Source organism: Colias eurytheme, chromosome 6, assembly GCF_061535395.1.
Source record: "Colias eurytheme isolate Ceu_HAF_F1 chromosome 6, ilColEury1 Martin Lab GWU primary, whole genome shotgun sequence".
NCBI classification, from domain to species: Eukaryota; Metazoa; Arthropoda; class Insecta; order Lepidoptera; family Pieridae; genus Colias; species Colias eurytheme.
Genome location: NC_142985.1, coordinates 1643636 through 1668856, shown reverse-complemented (window position 1 = coordinate 1668856; position 25221 = coordinate 1643636). Strand labels below are relative to the sequence as shown.

Below are 25221 nucleotides of genomic sequence, written 5' to 3'. Positions count from 1 at the left end.
TTTATTCCCGATTTACCTCGTCGCCAAAAATGTAGTGTATGTCCTTCCCTATTATCGGCTCTTAGACGCACACGACCTCTCACTCCGACCGCCTGCAGCCAACTGAGCTGTGTGAGCGGTGTCACCGTTGCACGTGCGCAAGAGATGACATAATACTTCCCTCTCTTTCACTCACATACACTACAGACATCATTGACATGTTTCCAAATAAATTAAAAATTTTAAAAAGCTTTATAAATTAAATTCGTTGCCTACGTAATTATTATAACAAAATTAATAAAAAATAAAAAATGTTAATCAATTTTAGTAACGATGCCATAACAGCCACTATTAATTAAATGGGTTTAGTAAATTCGGTATCCACCTTGTATCCACTTTTTACTTCTAACGGATAAAAATTTAAAAACATAGATACAGCCTGAGGATATTCGAAACCATTCCTAAATTGGGACGTATGTGAATCTACGGATAACAAAAAGATCCAAAAATAACAAGAAAAACGGTAAAATAGCTTGCGGGAATACATTATTCATTTGAAAGATAGTTGAACCACAGATATTATAATACCAGGGTACGCTGAACATAGATTTGCATCTTTTGATGTATTTTTATAAAGGCATACTATTTTTCTAGCCAACTTAGATACATATTTCCTAATAAATGTAAAATAGCCTTTGTACTGTAGCGTAACGATTAGCATCTGGTAGTCATTTTATTCAATGAAACATGATTAAAGACAAGATCATATTTCTTAAAATACGTAAGGACTTAAAAATCTATTATTTAATCGTACACATGTCAACTGTAGGAAATTGATTAAAAATCTTTCGTTTTGTCCCATATATTTAACTGCTAAGTCAAGTAGAGCAACTCTACTGTCTCAACTAATATAAGTAATTTTCAAATAAAACTCAACAACTCAAAAAGATTTGATTCTATGTAAGTATATTTTCATATTGAACAATGATGAAGTCCTATAGTTTTGTCGGAAACAATTTTTTTACTCAACCTATCAATAAAACGTCGTATCTTATTTTATTTATAGTTATTTTCTATCTCTTCATTTCCTTTAGTTTTCCTTAATTTACTTAAGTCATAAATTCATCCTGGAAACACTAATTACGCTCAGTTTTATTGCTATAGTAAATGCATGATATCAATAAATTAATGTCGACTTTTATAGTTTAAAAGAGATGAAATTAACTAGATAATTTAAAGCTTATATATTTTTTATGGCTACACCTACTAACGTTTTAAATGTGTTTTGGTAAAAAATTCAAACTTTCTAACTGTATAAAACGGTAAAAACGATTTTAGTAACATATACAATAATTCATGCTTTTAGTAATACATAAAATTCATGTGTAATTTTATATGTTTCTTATCTACGCATAAATTTTATTTTTATTTTCAATACAATAATAATCCTTAACTAATAATCCGTAATTACGTGTATTAACTTTTAAGTTACCGACTTAATTAAGTCACGAACAACTTTTGTACGATAATATTATGAAAGTTTCAATATTCTTTCTAACCTTGTTACCAGAAAAGTAATCGTGTTAAAGTCAAAGAATCAAAATACTGAGCGGTGCCTACGTAACGACGTCACATCAGAGACAATGAACAACTATTTTTAAGAAGTCTTTCCACAAAAAACTGTAGACATGGTTTATGATTTATCTTTAAGCGCGGGTTCTCTTTAATCTGGTTTTGTCGTATTTCACATAGACAACTATTAAAGTGACAGATCCCTAGTTTAAAGTTACACTTTGTTTAAATTGTTGTGTGTTAATACCACTAATTTTTAAACTTAAAACACAAACAAAGTCTGTATTTTAAATGTGTTCTATATGAAATACTTTTATATCTCGCACGTTTTCACATCATTATTCATATAAGATCATTTTACAGCTTATAAACTTACGCTTTGCGATCTACAGACACCATTCCAATTTCTAACAGACGTTGGAATACGATCTGTCATAAAAATGCATTGGATTTTATAACCAGTGGTTTAAACCCATCCCACTATCTGTAGAACTCAGGGTTACTATTTTTTATTCGTTCGGAAATGATAAAATATATATGGTTTACTATTTTTTTGATCGGAAATCTTCTATACTAATATTATAAAGCTGAAGAGTTTATTTGTTTGAACGCGCTAATCTCAGGAACTACCGGTCCGATTTGAAAAATTATTTCGGTGTTAGATAGCCCATTTATCGAAGAAGGCTACAGTTTATATATCATCACGCTAAGGAGTGGAGCACTGCGGGGCACAGCTAGTAATAAAATATGTGTCTAGTATGGAATGTCAACAGTATCGAATACAGAAGTGGGCTTTCACGTGAAAATTCACTGTAAACTGTTTCACCTTTAACATTTCTGGAATATTCTCGTGTATATCATTTAACTAATAGAATGACAGGGTTGGCTGAATGTTAAAATTGTATCGGAAATTTTATCCGTCCGATATCATGTATTCCAAATTTCTGGGATAATGAGGTTTCTATGTACATTTTGGAAAAGATTTTATATGTATATTTTCATGTTTTATATGAATTATTATATTATTGCCCATGCAACTATAAATTGGGCATAATTTAACTTATACTTCTATTAATAAAAGTTAAATTATGCGTTGACTTATATTAATAATTTTATGCTAGATATTAATTTTCATTAATTTTAATAAAACTTAGAAAACTATTATGAATTCATCATATTATCGAAACATGTCAATTAGCAGCTACGTATTTTTATAGATATTTAAGGTTATCAGCTCTACATTAATACTCTTTTTAACTCAATCAGAATCCAAATCCTTCACGATCCCACAATTTCAAGTTATATTTCATTGCAAGCTAGATAAACGTCAAAACTGGTTCACCATATAATGTTTTATTTTGAAGTGCAGTAGCTGCAAGCAGTAAGTCACATGGGATTAATTCTCTTCCGTTGCACTGAAATTTTACTATGCATTGGTTATGTTCAATGAAAAATTTAAGCATTTGTGTTTATATATTCAAGGTTTATAAACTACCAGTTTTTATAGATAAAACGTAGGTATAATTTAGTTTTCGAAGGATAGTCGGAAGCCACGCCACCACCTGCAGTCATAACAAATAACATGTTAAGAGTCACCTGACACCTGGACAGTCCGAAACACCGGAAGAATTCCAACCAATTCCCGCAGCCCCATCATTAAAGCGGCTCGATGGAACACAGTGGGGTTTTAGTCGGAATGAATCCGACATAACCCACGGCTCCAACCCCAGGGGCCGTGGGTATCTTTGGAAGATTTCCCCAATTAAAAAAAAGGTATAATTTAGTAAAAGTAAGCTAGTAACTGCAAGAGTTTGTTGTTATCAGTGTCAATACAAAGTAATTATTTCTTGGCGCTATACAGTACAGAGAATGCAATTGACATAAATTTGCTAATTAATTTTGGCTGAATAGACTTCGCTTCACTGCTTTGCCCAATATCAGCATATCAGTATTAAAGCCTCCATCATAATTATAAGAGCAAAAAGCGAGCGCAATCGAATATAATTTGGAAAATCCAAAAGTGCACGCCTCATAATTTTTTTTTAATGAATATTTATTAATTATTATTTTTGTTTATTTAATAACAATTAAACCACATCGAATCAGACCCTGAAAAATGAAAGGGTTCTATTCCTGAGCATACTCAAGCGTAAGAGAAAAAAAAGACTCGATTAGTAAAGTATTTCGGTCGCTATCGTGTTAACAAGAAAAAGGATCCGCACATACATACACACGGACGTCCAAGACAGAACTTTTTTAAACTGTTTTTTAACTAGTTTAAATAACAAAAATGACATCAAAAATATCATGAACGTTTAAAATAGTGTTTTTTCTTAATATGTGTGTGTATGTATTATCTTACAAGTGCAATGTATGATACATAAAGACATTTTAAGTTTGAAAAATCAGATGTTTTGCGCGAAGTGACAGTAGTACCCACCTCAACGCTTCGCTTATGAGGCGTGCAAAAGTCAAAGAAAACAAATAACGTTTAATTAATGAAATCATAAACTCTGAAACAACGAATGAATCTCTATTTCTTGGACTTTCAAATAGTACACTTTTCAAAGAATTTCAGTAAGAAAACTGTGCAGTTAAAGCAAACCACTTAAATTTTCGCTTTACAGGAAAGAAAACTTCAAACATTAATAAATTAATTGTATATTTGAAAGAAAATTCAAACTTGAAAATCGACTTATTTGTTAGTATTTTCTTGTGATGTTTTTGATTTCATGATTCACGAGAATCGAGTTACATTCTAAATTAAAAAGTTTTCAACGTACTTTTAATTTGGCCAATTACCTAAGAGCAGAGCATCAAACAAAATTATAAATAATATAAGAATGAATCTTAATAAACATTACAGTTATAATTAAAATATAACGCAAGCGAAATCACACTAAACAAAAATTAGTTTTAAAAGAATATTGTATTAAAAATATAAATAAAGTGTAACTAGTGAATTGTGTGTTTCTGTTACTATAAAATGCAGTTCCATCAAAAGGTGACAATACAAAGTATAAATTATACAATAAATATATAATAAAAAATACAATTGTTTTATAATTAACCGCAATATGAAGAGCATGTGTGCTCTCCATATCGCGATATATTCATAAATATTTTAAACAAGATTATCAGATAACTCACGGTGTATATAAAAGGTAGATAATTTTAGCACACGAACTAGCATACAGTACTAACTTTATTAAAACTATAAATCTACACATTGATTCACGTTTAACCTTTGCATTAATTGCATTATTCCCGTGAGGAGAAACTTTGTAATAAATTCAAGTTACATCTGATGCAGTCGAGAAATGTTTACAGGAGCATGTGTAAATATTTACGCTGAATTAGCTTGCAATACACATAATCATTCTTACTAATCTTGCCCGATATTAAGAATACGGTAGTGTGTGTGCTTGTTTGTTTGCAACTAAGCGATTTTGACTACATTTTATCGTGGTGAAATATGTCATTCTCATGAGAATTTACTTTGACCAAACCGGTGGCATAATGCATTTAATGCGTCATTTTTGAAAAGGGTCAGATTTCAAAGTGGTCTCTGGTGGCATCTACACGATGTACAAAATAACAAAGAGATAATTAATGTCAAATTATGTTTATTGAATAAACAATATTTATACGCCATAAATATTGTCTATTCAATAAACGCTATAAAAAACAATCTATGAAGTAAAGTAATATTAATGTGTAAAAATTTATAATTTAATTAAGTACATACATATTTATAATGTATACTGGTGCTCTAATAATATACATATCTCTTTAATAAACTCATTTTTATTAAAATAAATTTTATTTGCTCTAGCTCAATGATAATAGAAGATATATTTTTTTTAGTTTATCTCATAAATTTATAATGAAAATCTAAGCAATTACTAATAAAAATTGGTTATTTCTTTAATTAGTCCAATCCTGGCCGTTCTGTAAAAAATATTTCTTGGATTATTTATATTGCTCTATCATACTATTACTAAAATAAATAAATAAATACTAAACGAAACTGGAGCACTTTTCGTCGCTCGGCCGTTGCCTGAAGTAACTGTAGGTGAAAGTACAAAAAGTCGAGCATATCTAATTACATCAACTACTGACTGACCAGCACGGCATTCACTGCTTTTATTGGCTTATGTATTATCCGGCAAAATTGAGATGTAGTCCAACCACGAATAAGATTATAGGGTAGTTGGTAAATTCATTTTTGCCGCATTATTTTTATGTTGAATGCATTCGATTTATTATCTGTGAAAGGTATCCGCTCCGATAGCCGTGATCGTCTAGTGGTTAGGACCCTACGTTGTGGCCGTAGTAACCCAGGTTCGAATCCTGGTCACGGCAGCGAATAGCTGTTACGGCGGAGCTATGTTTTTGTCACTTTTTTATTATATTGGGGATTAACACTGATTACTGAAACAATCCTTATACATTATTATTTTTTATGTTTCAGGTGAACTTGAATACTTGATAAAGAAAAACTCTACAAAAGGAACTCACGTTACTGAGGAAGACACTACAAGATCGTATATTTATGTAGCACGTTACGATAAAATATATACTTTCTTTGGATAAATTCAAGCCCAAAAACCTTCTCATATGGTATTGGTTTTTAAAAAATTTCCTAGCTTACAACGAAATGTGACTACATTTAATGTAAATTTTCATTATAATTTGTTTAATTAAAATTAACATTCTCTTATATTTAGTGGATTTATAGTTACCATTTAAACAAGCCTATAAAGTTATATAAGTATAGACCAATATAATAGTCCTAAACATTGAATAAACGAAAAAGCAATAACAAATAGCAATCATTTAATAGTTCCAACATTCGATATGGGCAGAAATAAAAACATCGTTTGTTTGTTTTAAATTGAAGTATAACATTCGTGTAATACAACTTGCCTCTTTTATTTTTTGATTGTAAACGTTCAGCATACTATATTAAAACATTTTATTGAAAATGAATATGAACGTCTCTACATTTTTTTATGAAAATAGTATATATTTGTATGTTCAGGTGAAAATGTTATTACTGTATTACTATGAATTTGTGTTATAGTACTATGGAACATTTTAAATTTAATATTTATTAATATTTTCAATTCAAATACGTGTCTTGATAGTTCGCTACGTTGGCGGAAGGTGAAAAGTTTTTTAATCAATTACAATAGTTTTTGCAGTGAATAGGTATTTTTATTACTAGAATAAGTGAGGTAGTAGAGTTTCTTAATTTAGAGCTTTTAAAGTTAAGATTTAGCTTGTAGAGTTTAGCTCTACGTGATACCTCTTTCGTTTTTTCTTAAATTAAAAATCCTACCCATAGGTTGACTGGTAGAAATCGCTTAGTAGTGATAAGGCCGCCTTTTTAGCTTTATAACATATTGTCTGTTTCTTTTTTATATGTATATACTTGGTGCTGAATAAAGTGTATTTATTATTATTTATTATTATCTGATAACTTTTTCATTGTACAAACCCATTTACATGAAAATATTACTTCTTTCTTGTCATGCCATAACGAAAACTACCTTAAGGATTTAAATAAAGCTAATAAACTATTTTATATTTAATTTTTCAACCCATGCAATTCCCTTAGCTCATCGACCAACTGAATAAACAAGCAACGAAATTCCTTATGTTTTATAAAACTCTTTGTTCTATAAAAGACGCTCGGAAAATGAAAGATAAGTAGGGAAAAGGTAGGTTTGCGTTAGCTTGGGTTATGTAAATTTGTATTCTCCATATAATCCGTATCAAATTAAAGACAAACTGTATCTTAATCCATTATACAAGGACTTCATTCCTTAGTAATAATAATACATTTTTTTTAGTGGGAATAGGGAAGCGCTTGACCATAATCGCGCCTGGTGTTAAGCTGAGATGTGCGGATGGTACGCGCTTCCCTAGAAGTTACCTGTTCACTCTACGCTTGAAGAGTTCACTCTACTCTATTCAACAATTTTTGAAGTGAAAACTTCTTTAGCGGCGTTGAGCACTTTTTTTGTAATGGGTATACAATCTTAAACTCGCGTCAGGACACGTGACATTCCAAAATATCAAACATGCTCAACGTTAATAATCAAGTTTTCACTTCTGCCGGCACTCCCGGAGTGCAACCCGTCTTTTTTTTATATAAAATTTTCGTAGTTATACCAAATTGAGCGTATTTCTTTGTAATTACCTACGTGATACTTTTATTTTTTGAATGAAAATATTATGTATTGTATATTAAAATACGGCTAATTATTTATTAAACAACTATTTTTAAAATGGATATTACATACGCAATAGACAAATTATAAACACATTTTACTTCATTTAAAAAATATATTTCCTTTTAGAGATAAAAACTAAAAATACATAGAATTCCATCCATTTTTAGATTATATATCTTTGAAACTAACCTCAAAATCATGGGATTAATCAAGGCAGGTAATTATGTGTCACGTATAAATTTTGTGACGAAACAGAAGTGAAATGCATCTCTTTGAGTTTCCGAGTAATTTCCAGCGGAGTTAGAATTAACCGTAGAAGGATTTTGCTGATTAAAATATTGCAGTTAGGTACCTTTGAGTTAGAAAATAAAGTTCCTTTTATTAAAAATGGTCATATACTTACCTATATCATTCTTAGAACTAAGCAATCTTAATTAATATGAACTGTATTTAAATAATAAACATCTCATCAATTAAATTAATATAGTTTTCACCTAATTGACACATTTATACTTAGCAATTATATGAACAACTAGCGGTCCGCCCCGGCTTCGCCCGTGGTACATAATATTTACGTTTTCTCTACATAAGAACCATCCTCGTACTTCAAGGAATATAATAAAAAAAGAATTATCGAAATCGGTTCAGCCGTTCTCGAGCATGCGTTTATGCGCTTACCAACACATTTTGCGATTCATTTTTATAATATACTAGCGGTCCGCCCCGGCTTCGCCCGTGGTACATATTTACGTTTTCTCTACATAAAAACCATCCTCGTACTTCAAGGAATATAATAAAAAAAATGTGTGCGTGTACTAGAGTACACACGTAAGAAGTGAAACTTCTTTATGTCCTTATTTTTCAAAAAATAATTTACTATATACAATATTAAAGAAATACGTTAGTCACACGCTCGTCGCTACCTACTTAAATATTTACACCGGCCGCTGCTGCAACTCGCTCGCTTCGCTCGCTCGGCTCGTGCGGTAGTTCAAAAGTTAACCTAAGATGCTCGTCGCTTCGCTCCTCGCTACCTATTTACATATTTACACCGGCTGCTGCTGCAACTCGCTCGCTTCGCTCGCTCGGCTCGTGCGGTAGTTCAAAAGTTAACCTAAGATGCTCGTCGCTTCGCTCCTCGCTACCTATTTGAATATTTACGCCGGCCACTGCCGCGACTCGCTCGCTTCGCTCGCTTGGCTCGTGCGGTAGTTCAAAAGTTAACCTAAGATGCTCGTCGCTTCGCTCCTCGCTACCTATTTAAATATTTACACCGGCCGCTGCTGCAACTCGCTCGCTTCGCTCGCTCGGCTCGTGCGGTAGTTCAAAAGTTAACCTAAGATGCTCGTCGCTTCGCTCCTCGCTACCTATTTAAATATTTACACCGGCCGCTGCTGCAACTCGCTCGCTTCGCTCGCTCGGCTCGTGCGGTAGTTCAAAAGTTAACCTAAGATGCTCGTCGCTTCGCTCCTCGCTACCTATTTGAATATTTACGCCGGCCACTGCCGTTTTCAGCTTATAAAGGATTTCGACTTAGGCGGATTTTGATTGGACAGAGAGTTTGAGGTTTATTCTTATAAATTTTGAATTCATAAAATTATAATTGAACACCTGACACCAATCAAGCAAACACGTGTTTACGTGAGTCATAGATTTATTATCGTATACTCCTAAAATGTTTTCTAAGAAACAATAGTGTACTTACATTGTCGGCACGTTCTTAAAGTCGGTAACTTATTTTTGTTCGAACAATAGAGGTAATAAATTCCTAATGATCAAGTTGTAAAGGTTGTAAAATAAAAAAAATATTCTATATTAAAACGTATATATAATATGTGCGTCATTAATTTCTGACTGTTTCGAAATTTGGTGCAAAATAAAATAGTGTGTAAATAAAATTTGTAAAAAATCAATAAAATAAAACAATTGAGTAAAGATCTATAGGCATATTATGTATGTATTTATACAAGATATGTATATTATATATTTATACAGGGAACTTCTCAACGTGTTATCTATGAAATTATACTTTTACTCAATTGTTTAATTTTATTTATACACTGTTTTATTTTGCACCAAATCTCGAAACAGTAAGAAATTAATGACGCACATAGTACATAATATATACATATTAAGACAGAGGTTAAGCTTAAATAACTTGAAAAATAAATAATATGATCACGCCCACGTGTTGGTGTTTTAAAAAATTCAATCAAAAACTGAGGTTAACTTTAAATACAATTTTAGAAAAATAAATACCACAATCAACATTCAAGTATTAGAAAAAATTGATACCATAATTCCACCCACGTGTTAGTGTATTGAAAAATACAATCAAAAAGTGAGGTTAATCATAAATAACTTAGAAAAATAAATACCATTATTACACCTAAGTATTAGAAAAATAGATATAATTACTTATTTACTTTTTTTAGAAATTCACTGGAATTAGAATTAAAACAAACCCTTTGATTTTGCTGATCACTTTAATATAACATGTATATAGTCACGAGTACGGCGTAACGCAAAAATGTAACGCGCGCGGCGTAACGCAAAAAATGTAACGCGCGCGGCGTAACGCAAAAAATGTCTCACAAAATTTTTGTCCACCCCCGATAAAGAAGTTTCACTTCAAAAAAGAATTATCGAAATCGGTTCAGCCGTTCTCGAGTTATGCGCTTACCAACACATTTTGCGATTCATTTTTATATATAAGAGAATAAGATTTATGGGATGTGAAAAATTGTGTCACCTATAAAATTATACTAGCAACGTCTTAAAAGTTTTACGTATAAACATTTTGCTATTGCTTATTAAAAGGGTAAATATATTATTAGTGAAAAAAATTTTATTTTATATTTAAAGGTCAATTTACAGGGATTAGCAGACTAACAAAAAAAACTTTCTTATTTTCCATGTTTGTTATAAGTTTAAGCTCATTAGGGAATATTTCTAGACATCTGAAGTAAAATTGAGTTTTGTAAGTTACGCACGACTGAAGCATAAAATATAGGGATCATTTTAGCTTCAGCATTTGTAAAAAACATATTAAATAAGTTTCGTTTATTTCTTTGTCAAGCTACTAACTTCCTTTATTAAAATTATTTAGAAATTATTTTAATCGTCGATAGACCACACATACGAAAATAAGAGAAAAATAATTTCATGTAAGTTTTATTTCACTCCGTTCATGCTTTTTACAAAAACAGAAGTCCTGTATGAATCAACACAATCATTTTGAAAGCAATACAAACTCGTCCATAATTTAATTATTAAATTTCAACATTACTATTCAACATTATTTGAGGTTCGATACTGAACTTCATTTCAACGAAAACAGAAAAGTGGATTGCAAATTGGCTTTTAAAATGTTGATGCTATGCAATTTGCTTGCTTTTATCCTCAGAGAGGATCGATCTCTAAGTAGCTGCTAATAAATCATCCAAGACTGATACGTAATTAATAATTCATTTTTTCTCTTCAGGAATTCATTTTTTTAACATAATAGGGTTAATGTTATTTGTTTTGTGTAATTAAATGCGTAAAATAGAAAGTCGTAAATAAATTATTATTACTACCGATATCCTTACTGAAAGTTTCTGTTGTAAAATATTATCATAGTATCGTATAAGAAACATGAAAGATACTACATAGCAATTTGAAGCTCGTCTCTGGAGATGATAGTGGAAATTGCATTATGGTGGGTTGCATGCATCATGCATGAGCGATATTGAGCCTGAGATTGAGCAAATAAACCTGAAGTGAATTTTTCATTGATCTTCCGAATAACGTTTTATATTTTTGTTTGAACACACCAAAATTTTATGAGCAGATCGGTCGTTCAACTATTTTGATGAGATAGGAAGAACGATGAAAACTGTGGTCCTTTTTTAAATTTTTACCAAGAAAACTTTATGTAAAAAATAAACAGACATGTTGTATGACTTTATTGTTAATTACTAAATTGAAAGCAATTAATTACAGTACAAGTACATTTCATTTACATGGTTTATATTCCAATTAGAACAAATACTCAAATACTCTGAAGATTCGGAATGTTCTTGTACTTCGTCCTTGTTATTGTTAAGAAGGGACAAAAATATATTATATAATTCCTTTTCCTTCTTAGAATGTATCTTTAGAATCGGATAAATGACAATGTAGTTTTGATAATTAGATGGAATCTATGAGAATAGATTTCTAAACGAAATCCAATTTCGAAATCTATTTTTTCAAAAGAAGGATAGAATCGCTGAAGAAAATAATTATTATATTATGTATATTATTAGTTCCTATATTCTTTCGTTATTAAAAAATAGAAGAGAATAAAACACCTATGAACACAATATTATATACTTCTTGCACCTAAAATAAAATATATATTAGCAAAGTTGCATAGCCACAATATTGCGTTGAGGTTTTGCAATGCAATTGTTCAAATATCACACAAAGCAGTCTTAAGCTAGATTATTTATGTTGTTTAAATATACTTTGTAACAGTCTAAATATATTATATAAAATGATTGAAATTAACGCTCAAAAGGAACAGTTTCCGTTGACCACCCTAATTGGCGTAAATACTAAAAGGGACTACCAATAAGTTATTGAATTTCCAAAAAACATCTAACGAATTCTTTCTTTTGTCCTTTCCATGAAATAAATTGGGAAAGTTTCTAAATCTAATCTATTTTGCTGAAACAGGGAAATACGGTCCCGTCTGTATCGTACGGATTTTATACCTGAATATTCTAATTACGTAATAAAATTTCGAACCTATATTGTTTCATACAAAGGTTAACTTCTTTGATCAAAAGTTTAAAATACCACACATGTCATTACATGTTTCATTCGTTCGTCGAATTTAAAAGTTTTGGCAATTTTATCCAGACAAATTTCAAGTATAACCAAATTGATTAAAATCTATCCGACGTAGCGAACAATAAATCTAAGCCGTATATCTCCATAAACTTCGCTTCAATTTGCAACAGTCTAGAGCACTCCAAGCTGTGTTGTAATGAAACATCTGCAATCTAGTTTCATTAGTAAGTGACTCTGCAAGTGTATCGAGACGTTGCAGGTTTTCGTAATACATACTATTCCTTTGCTATATTTGAAAGTTTAAACTTTTTGGGAATAATACATTGAAATTAGCATCATTTATTATTGTGTGAATAGAAGGAAAATTATAACGCCTGTGTAATTTATTGATAAACTCTTCACAATATTTGCTCAAACTTTTAAGTAGGCGCTTGTGAAAAAACATTTGTAAGTGTATAACGAATTACTTTATTAAATTGTACAAAGTTTTGAGAATGAATAATTCCACATCTTACGCAGAAATAAGTTAAATCTCTTAACTCGTAGGATTTCTTAACGAATTGCTAATATTTGGTTAAGGTTCTTCTCTCCCGAAGCCTATAAACTTGTAAGTAATACTCGTTAAAGCCACAATGTACTGGAGCTTTTTGCGTAATTAAACAATAATTACATTGTTGGATTAGGATTTTGAATATTTTTTTCTAGAATGTGCAATGCGTCTCCATGCGTAAAAACTTTTATGGATAGTAACTAGTATCGACTTAAATAACAAATAATTATGATTTACTGAAATTACCTTAGCTTCAAATATCAATAGGTAATTACATGAACATGGTGTTTCAGTTATGGACATGGTCAGTCTTGTTAGAAGGTGTGTATTGGTCAAATTATTGTTCATAATATAATAACTACTACAATACTTAAAAAAAATCATAGAGTTCTCGTGTCATAGAATCAACGCTCCATATAATAATATATCATTAATCAACAGTTGACCGCCTCCTTGGTACAGTGGTTGACGCGTGAGCGTAGCACCGAGGGGGTTCGATTCCCGTTGGAGACGAAGAAAAAAAAATGTCTCGGTCTGGTAGGACACAGAAGGCTGATGAAACAGATGTATAATGCATCTGCCCCTTACCCCACTAGGGGACATGGGACTTCACTTAATCAACAGTCGATCATTCATTAATTAATAATGATACATACAGTATACACACTGTCAATTTAAAAGACAAACTCATAAAATATTTCATTGCAAATTATACGTAGGTACAAGAAATACGCAGAATTAAGAAGTTCGTTATGATAAGCAAAGACAACTTGAGTTATTTCATAAAGTCTTGTGAAGCTGCGGGCTATGCCTATATAGCTACTGAAACCACGCACAAAGGAACGTAATTATATTTATATGTAAATATAGAATGTATTAATATGAAAATTCATTTTCGGGATTGAAATGCTTATGAATGAAATCTTTGGCGAACGTTACGTGGCTTGAGGTATTAATTTATTTAATAGAAACGATTCAGTTTAAACTGACTTGTGAATTTCAACGATTAACTAATACGATTAAATATTGAAATGTATTGCAAATTTCACGAGGCGAAATAAATATATATTTATCGCTTTTTTCTGATACAAAGTAGAGTATTTATTTGATGATTCACAGTAGAATACTGAAACTGAAGTGCTGAATAATTGCTCTTTATTCGTACATATCGAATTTTAAAGACAGTAGCAAACAGGATTCATGATAAAATGTAGGTAATGTGAAATAAGATAGAAATAAAACCATTTCTAGTCATTTTAAATAATTTATTTATCCAAACAACACACATACACAAACTTAATTACAATTTTCCATTTTATATTTTACTTGATGAGCGTATCATCATCAGTTTTATAAAGAAGTTTAGCACGTAGGTACCAGTATGTAATTATACAATATTACTTACACCGCATCAATGCTAAATAAACTAATCTTTTAACGGAAAATACAATTAATAAATCTGTATAAAATTCATGATCCCTTAATTCAACAAGCTTATAAAATATTAACAAAATAGAACTGAAACCAAACATTTCATATTAAAAATCTTCATTGCAAGACCCCAAGATGTCAGAAAACACATAAAATTTCCGTGACTAGAACTCTCCTTGATTGCTCCATCAAATTCAATTACATAAGGATCGCTGGGGAATTAAAAAATAGCAATTACGTACTCTGAAATGAAACGAATACTTCGATGATTAGTTTGACCCGTTGAGACATTGCTGGTGTTTATTTAATAATAGTATCGAAAATAAAGCTTGTTTGATAGGAATTGCGTAACGTAATTGAGATTTGTTTGTTGATTTTGTTCTAGCGTGAGACGTCATGTAGGGTACAATGAAAAAGTTAGCCTCAGGTCAAATAAAAATTGGCAGATAACAGTAAAGTTCATGGCAATAAGATATCCATAAAGAGACATAATTAATAGATAAGTTAATTGAGATCTCGGTTTTGTGTGGTATCCACAAAACTAGCCCAAGGCCATGCACCCTAGTCCTTTCCCTTATTCCTTTCGTTGTTTTTCATGTCTGTAAAAAAAAAACCTGTCTTACGTCTATTTATATGGGAAGGCTTTAATATAACATCTTGCTGTAAAAATAGTTGCAGACGCATGTGAAACCGTTGGACACATCTAGTATTTAAATAAATAGCAAAAGCGTCTGTCCAGTGTAACGTTAAACAAACAATAAATAAGACTAACAACGGAGACCGAGTGAAAACTAATTAATTATAATAGCGAATAATGAGAAAATACTGCTGTTTTAAATTATTTCAGTAATTACACGGAGTGCTGAGGGAGATAGCTTCTCTTATTCGGATGTAACTTATTATTAAACATAAATCGTAGTGTAGTGGAAACCGATGTTCAAATGTATTTGTTTGTTGATAACATTTATTTAATTAATGTTTATAATAAAGAAATAAGTGTTGTTTTCAATATTATTGCAATTATTTATTAATATTTGCAACAATTTTCATCTGAAACTGATAATTCATTTTTCGTTAGATGTTACATTTTTATTTTTAATGAATTTTGCGGTAAAAGTACTTACAGTTGAAAAACATAACGCTCCATCTCTAGCAATCGGATACAAAAGCTATGAAATACGCAAAATTAAGCAACGATATAAAATAAAATTACAATAATAAGAACTTTAACAAAGTAGGTAATAATAATAATACACTATGCTCGTAGTAAAAGCAGGCAACATGTCTATTTTTTACTGCTAAAACCTTAAATAAACTACAACTAACATAGAATCACACTAACGACCATATAAATTATAATATCAAAGTTCACATTGTTGCTTCAACAAATAAATCTATTTTTATTTTCGTTTTAAAAAAGTTTGGAAGCTTTTTTAGCTAATGGAGCATTTTTATGTACTTAGTATTTTTGTACACTCTGAGCTTCATTAAAAATTATCAACAAAAACATTGTTCATAGTAAATTGTATTCAGAAAATCAGCAAATAAATTCCATTTTATATCTTATGAACTATTCATACGCTTTTATGTACCTAATTGATTCAACTGATATAATTAATGAACATTTTCAATAATAATAAGTGCCTGGTGCAGCAATATTACCTGAATCGATAACATCACTACATAGTATAAAACAAAGTCGCTTTCTCTGTCCCTATGTCCCTATGTCCCTTTGTACACTTAAATCTTTGAAACTACGCAACGGATTTTGATGCGGTTTTTTTTAATAGATAGAGTGATTCAAGAGGAAGGTTTATATGTATAATAACATCCATTAAATAGTGGAGAAGTACTGTTATTTTTGAGGTTTCTAATGTGATGTCGTAAAAAATTACATTTTTTCCGCTTACATTGCAATCGCAGGCTGAACCCTACGAGTTTTATCAAAATAATGTACTAAGCATTATACACATTGAAAAGTTCGCGATGGTATATGTCTATCTCTTATGGATAACCCACAATAACTTTTTTTTGTCATTTACTTTTTACGACAAATAATGGCTAATTTTCGAAGCGATTTTAACCAATACAGCATTAATCCTTAACCAATTAAATACCTTGAATTCATTGTTCATTTAATATAGATCTATATGGCCCTTTACACCGTATGATTTAAGTGATTATTTTCGAAGATATTACAGATTTAAAAATTGCGGGACGTAGCGTTTGCGGCGGTACCAGCCGGCCGCCCGGCTATATATTTTATACCCGTGCGAAGCCGGAGCGGGCCTCTATGTTTTTATATACAACGTTCACAGTTTTTCTGTAGTGTATTTACTATCAGCATTGCACGCGTGCGAAGCCGGGGCGGGTCGCTAGTACGTAATAAACCTTTTTGTATTACATAGAAATACGCATTTATACCTAAAAAAATATGTTTCTTATTTCAGTGTGGGTACATTGTTTAAATATGAAATGAAGAGAATAAAATTACTCATACGGGAAATAAAGCTACATCTTGAGGCGATACATACTTCATATTTTCTTCTTTACTTAAACTTACACATTTATTTTTTGGTATGCACAATATTAATCTCTATACCAGTCTTTATATCATGTAACTTAACCGACTGCCATAGTATGAGCAAATAGGATTAACGATACATTGTACAATTAAATAGGTACAACGGTTATACAATCATAAATTACAACATAGGTATATAATAATTTATCTGGCAAAAATCTAAAAGATACAATTACATCTTCACTTGTCTGTCTATCCAAAGGTCTTCGTTTAGTATTCTTCTTTGACTATTCTTCTGGCTTCTTCTAGAATATTATATCTTGAACAGTTGCTAGTAGATGGCCCTTAACTCCGGTAACCTAGCTTTATGATGTCAAAATACTCATACAGCTAGATAACCAAAGACAATTAGCCAATCTACGACATTTCTTCTTTCTTCTCTTCTATTTCTTCAATCTTCTTTCTTCTTTTTTTCGATGGTGTGATTCAGAAGCATCTTTATGATCTTATACAAAATATTCTTGAAATAGTTGTTAATAATTTACATATCGCAATTTTTATTTCAACATGTAAAGAATAATAAAGGAAGGAAAAATACAATTTAATACATATTAATTATTATTAATTGGCACATATAATAATGATTACAAGTAATAAATATCTATATACACAATAATTATGATTTATGCTGTCAAATTAAATTTCGATAATTTGTCCGTTACAAAAAATTATACAAACTAAATACTTTACAAAGAGTTCTTACTTTGATAACATGTGTTTACATAAAAATTGTTATGTCTAGTTACAATACAATTGTTCCTTGTACTACAATTGTGATATCAACATATTTTTATAATATTATTTTAATATTTTATACACTTCAATACCTATAAGTTGATCGCCTTCTTCAGCTTGCTGTGTGAGCTCGACCCTGAAATTGAGATAATTCAATATTAATATATTTTTATTAAATGTTAAATTATTACAACACCATTTCTTATTACATTTCTCATGTGTAATAAGAAATAAATGCGACAATGATCATTTGTTATAACAAGTTTTAAATATCATATTTATATATACATACTTAGTTCAAGTAGATTTTGGAATATACCAAAACAAACACACTATTTAGTACAATAACGTTTAACAAATTATAATTCATAAAAAGAGTTACTGAAAGCTGGTAACAAAATAACCCTAATTCTCAGAAATTAAAAACGTCGCACTCTTCGTGAATTCAAATTAAAAACGCAGTAAGAATCTCGAGTTTCGTTAGCGTATTAATTCTGAGCCAAGATCACAGGATTAAAGGGTGCTTCACAAAAGAGCCTTGGCGCATTGTAATTTCTTTTTGTTGAACTCGATCGCAATTAGATAGATCTCGATCCTTTTTGGGGTCCGATATTGAGATAAAGGCCTTGTAATAAAGGTTATGCGAGTACCATCGAAATATAAGTAAAGGTACTTATATTCAATATGGTGAGGAGTTTGAAGATGTTCTATTATTGATAGTTTTTAACTGAACTTTATGTTAAGATTCAAGGATTGCAATTCCGTAGTACGTTTTAAGCAGTTTAATCTACTTAAGAAATATTCGTTAGTCTCGCTAAAACTTGGGAATGGATTGTCTGATTTACCTACCTGATTTGAGATATATGTCATAGTTTAAAGAAGGTTTAACATTGAAAAACAAAAAATAAGTTGCGGTTGATACGAAGTTCACAGATATCTAGTATATTTACGCATCCACGTTTATTTCAAATGCAACTTATTGTTTAACAAAAAAACTTAACTTTTATCACACCCCGGACACTCCATACAAAATTATCGTTTTGACAGTCACACTGTAGAGACTGCAAATGTGTGTGTTAACGCTTTATGGTTAGCACATTTGTGACTAGCGTAAAAAAAATTCGCATTTTTCTGATGAAATACATCCGTAAACAGCACAATATCTAACCGTTTTCTACGAAAATCACAAATCCAAAATAATAAAATTATAATTAATAGTCAATTTGATTAATGTTGTCAATCTCGTTGCGTATCGTCCTTGCAGAAAAATAAGGCCCATTTTAATCACGATCGCGCGGGGTGAGGTAAGTTTAATTTTGGCGGGAGGCGGAGAGTGTCCGTTCTGTAGCGTTTAGCTACTATTATGTTTTCTGTGCTTTTATTAAACATAGCACAACATTACCCAAATCATCGTGATTGTAAAATGACTCAATGTTAAGAAACATGTTCACAAACGTGACGTGTCCATTCTAATGATCATTAAACTTCGATGTCTCTAAAGTATGTCTAATTTAACAAAATGACATATCAGTTTTTACTTGGAAATGCGTGTAACGATCCTTACACTCCCACGCTTGAATATCTGTATTAACAACTAATAAAAAATAATAAACACTTTTTTTATTCATGCTTAAACTCTTCCTAACAAGCAACTTAAATAAAATTGAAAAACCTCCGTAAACACTTTATCTTTAACATTATCACTTCCCTCACCAAAAAGAGTTTATCTCCCTAAAGATTATCCTACAGTTATAGCAAACTTATTGAGCACGTTTCACTAAGAGCAAAAAACTCAACCTTAATTATCTTTCTATACAACCAAACCCCTCAAACCACAATAACATCGCTTCAAAAATAACACTGAATAAGACATCGCGAGCAGTTAATTAGTTGTGCAAAGATTCCTCAAGCGTTCGCGGTAACATTGTTAACCAAACATTACCGACCATTTTAGCTTGACCTCTCATTCATTCGGCTAATTATATAGACTCATGAAGAGAAGGCTCATCAACATGAGGGGTCCTGTTTCATTGGTTTTCACAAATGACCGTGACTAGCCGGAAAGTATGGACACAAGTACAGTTGAATTTTCTCTGACATTGATTGTGTTGTTTTTAGATTCTCAGACAATTGTGTTTTTAAATGTTCTGTTAGACGACCATAGACTAAGATAATGTACTTAATAAAATAAAGCTTTTTTTTATGCACATAGAAAGTAATCTATTACATATTTAGACTATTTATACACATTTCATGGATTCATATAACATTCAAGGGGAACAAACTAACACTTGATACATTTATATATTTGTATAACGTTACAAAGTATTAGAAAATAAATCCATAATATAATTCACAAAATGTTCCCATTACGGCAATTCCAAGATCGAATTACCATAAGATGACGTCACGGATTATACATATAAGACCTCTCTAAGAAATTCTCATACATAAAAGGTAAGTAGAAAATCGTATATTTACGTGTATCTATGCACTTTATAGTTCGCTGCTGGACCGTTAATTCTATCTAGATTTACATGATTTCCTCAAGAACCTTATACTTAGCCGAGTTACGCTTGCGTATATCACATTAATTTTCCACTTTTCTATTTTCCTGGCTTGTATTTTCATAATTAATTCTATCAGCAACAGATAAAGTAGTAGAAATACAATTATAAGTTAAGAAATAATAAGACCAGGTATGAATGAAAGACAAGGAAATTAAGGAACACAAATAAAATGTATTAAAATTTGTTAAATCGTAAATAACGAGATTCTGATTTAAAACCTCAATTTAAAAAAAATAAAACATCTTACGTATACTATAAGGTACTAAATGACACATACACATTATACACATATACATAACTTAAAAATAATGACACATATACATAACTTAAAAATATCCAAAGCATTATGAATAGGTTATTTACATCCGACTCTTTAGAATACACCTACGCGTGTTAGAGTTAAGGTCCGGTACACACATTAAAATAATACTTTTACACTTTTTCCTCATTATTTAAAGTACTATTTGCATTATTTTAAAAGTGGCTACTGTTTGAATGTTGATGAAGTTTAAATTAGAATGGAGTTAAAAGTTATATGCGTAAAGTTTTAAAATAATCTTATACGACCTTATAGTTACTCACATAATATATAAAGCTTCTGGCTATGCCACGCAGTTTAATGTTTTATTCTGATGTATACGTACCTTATATTACATTAAATTTTCAAATCCATCAAGTAGCTCTTTCATGAAAGCGTAACAAACATAATATATCCTGTCAAACTTTCGCATTTATAGATAACTAGCGGTCCGCCCCGGCTTCGCCCGTGGTACATATTTCGCAATAAAAGGTAGCCTATGTTCTTTCTCAGGGTCTAAAGATTATCTGTGCCAAATTTCATCAAAATCGGTCCAGTAGTTTATGAGCCTATTCATTACAATCAAACAAACAAACAAAGTTTTCCTCTTTATAATATTAGTGTAGATATTAGTAGGATAACATATAACCTTATTATACCATACCCATTATTTAATAATTAAACGATCTATTAAATCAACCAAACCGATAGCATCACGTCTGCACAAGGCGATTCCGACAAAAACGCCATATTCATGTGACGTACATTGAATATCAATAAACTGTGTGATGACAAACGCATTCAAATTGTATCTTTTTTAAACACTCCACGCATGCCGAAGGACGAAATGCGTAACGTATGTCGTGAATCGTGATATCCTGTTATTCTGGGACCTTTGTTTAATACAATCTGTATGTTTTTAATTCTTTCCTTTGTAACTAAACTCCTACGCAATGGCTTGACCGATTTTAAAATGATTGTGTTCATTCAGTAGGTCTGAAAATAGGTACAGGACGTTCTGGCCGATTTGCAGAGTCAGCTAGTAATTGATATTATTTATCGTTTATCTTCAATAAGTAGGTACTATGAGATAGTACCCAGTTACACGTAGTTAGTTAGTTACTGTTTCTCAACCATCACTATCTATACCTATAGTAATATGTCTTCTATTATAGCAAAAAATTGGTTGTCTGTTAAGTCGGTTTACTGACGATAGTTTAACGTGACAACGTCCGATTGTGCCTCTTTGTCGCTCGTTCGCGCTCTCGCTTGCACTTCAAGCCTTACATGGAACGCTTTAGAGCGAGGTAACGCCGCATGAGTCATGTTTTTTCGTGCGTGCAGCCGGCCCTATCGATTTATAAGACGTTGTCACGTCAAAAAATTAAACTATTCTCTATAACGCTTGAGAAAAAACAAACACTATACATTTAACAAAGCTTGCTATCATTTCTATAGAAAAATAAGTCCACGCCAAATAAAAAGATATTGGACATCAAAATAATAACAACAAGCTAATAAATGACAAACGGGAAAATACATTTCTCGGTAATATTTCAGTGGATTAGTATAATCCATACTAATATTATAAATGCGAAAGTAACTCTGTCTGTCTGTCTGTTACTCAATCACGCCTTAACTACTGAACCAATTTGCATGAAATTTGGTATAGAGATATTTTGATACCCGAGAATGGACATAGGCTACTTTTTACCCCGGGACATAGGAAAGGTTTTATCCCGGAAATCCCACGGGAACGGGAACTATGCGGGTTTTTCTTTGATTGCGCGGACGAAGCCGCGGGTGGAAAGCTAGTTATATATATATCTTCAATGAAAATAATTCCCTAATCGAATTTACTTCTCAATATAATACTTATTGTATTCCTTACACAGATATAGAATCTACCAATTTTTTACTTGATTACATTCGTTATCAGGTTTTTACAATAATTTACTAAGAAATTGTACAATCAAATACAATAAAATACTATATGTATTGTAAATCGTCTTATAAATCTTTACAAATGATGATTCTCCAAATGCGTATAAAATTAGTCATTATCTTATAACACAGGTTTCAAAATGCCATTAGGTTTGCATGACTTGACTTTATATGTACATTTTATTACTGTATAGTCACTTTAAATTTGTATTCATTCTAAAGATTTAAAGAACCCATACTTAAGCTTAAAATATAAGTAACCATATCAGTTTTCCTGTTAATTTTCACACTTTATACATTACTTGAGGCCACTTTTAAAATCCGCTTTTAAAATTCTATAATTAACCAAGGTCCTACCCATTCTACGACAACTGACAAGCGCATGGAAATTATTCCTTTCATTCCAAACGTTTTATTTAACGTCCAAAAACCTTCCAATTTTCGAAAGCACGTATCAAAACTCGTTGAAATCCGACTATCTAGTTTGGATTAGTCATGCTTATTACGTGCATGCAATCAAGATTCAAGTCTGTTTCCACACCGATGCTGTAACAAATAATTGGCCAACTCGATCGATGCAATATAAACTTAATACAAGACGAACAGCGCCATTTAAGGACCTACTAAAGTCTCTATAAAGTAGGTTTATTGCTAATCGTGACGCATTCTCAGAGATGTGTAAAGTCAAAATTTGCATACACATTACGTAGTACGTCAGATGTTCTGCCACCTGTAGTTTAAACTCAGATTTAATTAAATAGCTTCTATACACGACGAACTACGAACATTTCAAAACAAGGTTCTTTAGTTAATGAAAAGAGTTTTGCAAAGACACGAACAAATGAAGTATAAGTATATATCTAAACAATATAAAACTCAGTCGCTTTACAATTACATAAACTAAAGACTATATTAATTATCCAATTTCATGTCCACCGTGTTCCAAACTACAGAACCTAACCACGTATTCGACAGGACAATAGCGAATACAAACTTGTATCTATTACTTCACAAGTCTAGACAAACAGGAATGAGAACAGTCTGTTGGAAAGCGCCTTATAAGGCAAAGCAATTGATGTTGAAAGTAGAAACGTCTTATTTAATATAGACCAGTTATCAGGCGTCGGTGAAACATTAAGTACAAATACGTTTAAACTTTTTTAATATATCTTTTAAACACGATAGTATAAAGTAGAAGTTTCTTTAGATTTTTTCCTACAATTTAGAGATTGTTATTATTGCTCAGAAGCTACAAAGTTTTCGAGAATGCTACATGCTTAAAATCATGAAAACTTTTTGTAATTTCTATCACTATAGTGCGTTTTAACCATCTTTGAACTGCGCATCAATGATTTTCTTTTCTATTTCTCTATAGAATTTTATAAAGTAAATTTCTATACAATAAAAGGAGGGGATACTTCCTGCCTTTACTATTTAATAATAATTGCTATGATCTTGCCTTTGTTCATAAGTTTAAACCACAACTTATTAAGTAACTTTAATATAGATATAACTATCACTCAACCTACCCGCAAACAAGCATGCTTGGATATTATAGCCACTAACATTCCAAAAGCAGAAGGAAAAATACTGAAACTTTTCTTATCTGATCATGAAACGTGTCAACTGGTAAGACTCCCGAAAAATGTTATAAAAAAACCAAAATACTGTTTTATGACACTGAGGGATTACAGTAAAGAGAATATTGATAAATTTAATATGCATTTAAAATCGCTTAGCTGGTACAATGTAACTAATGAGTTAAATGCAAATGAAGCATTCACAGCTTTTCATGAATTATTTTGTTTGCTGTACAATCTCTGCTTTCCAGTTTTTAAAAAAAAGATTACCAACAATACGGGTCACATGAAGTGGGCGTCTAAAGGTATTAGAATAGCTTCTACTAAAAAAAGACAACTAAGATTTCTATATTACAAATCGAATTCTGCTGAAACAAAGATAAAATACAGAAGATATAATAAAATATTGAAATCTTGTATCGACTGTTCTAAAAGACTTATAAACAATAAATATATAGTAAATTCTAAAAATAAAACGAAAGCAACGTGGAATATAATAAAAAATAAAGGGACATATAATATAACAAATAATAACTGTATTGACATAATAACATATAATGACATTAATATAACAAATCCATTCCAGATTGCTGATATATTTAATAAGTATTTTATAAATATGACAAATACTAACATTATTAAGAACGACGAACAACATTATAAATACAAAATAAATGCAAGTAGCAGTTCTATATTTCTCAGTCCATGCACAAGCCAAGAAGTAATTAAGATTATTAATTCTCTGAGAAATACTCAGGCAGTAGGCTATGATTCTATATCTACAAAAATTCTTAAAGAATGTAAACATAACTTATGTCATGTGATGGCTCACCTAATTAATCAATCTTTCACGCAAGGTGTATTTCCAGAATCTTTAAAATTATCAGTCATAAAGCCTTTATTCAAAAGAGGAATAAA

At 30.9% G+C, this 25221-nt stretch overlaps 1 non-coding gene across 1 annotated transcript; it reads left to right on the top strand.

The window, feature by feature from the left end:
- Positions 1-5844: 5844 nt before the first annotated feature.
- On the top strand, positions 5845-5916 carry TRNAH-GUG (transfer RNA histidin (anticodon GUG)). The gene has a single exon. It is a non-coding gene; the product is annotated as a tRNA-His (tRNA).
- The last annotated feature ends 19305 nt before the right edge of the window (positions 5917-25221 follow it).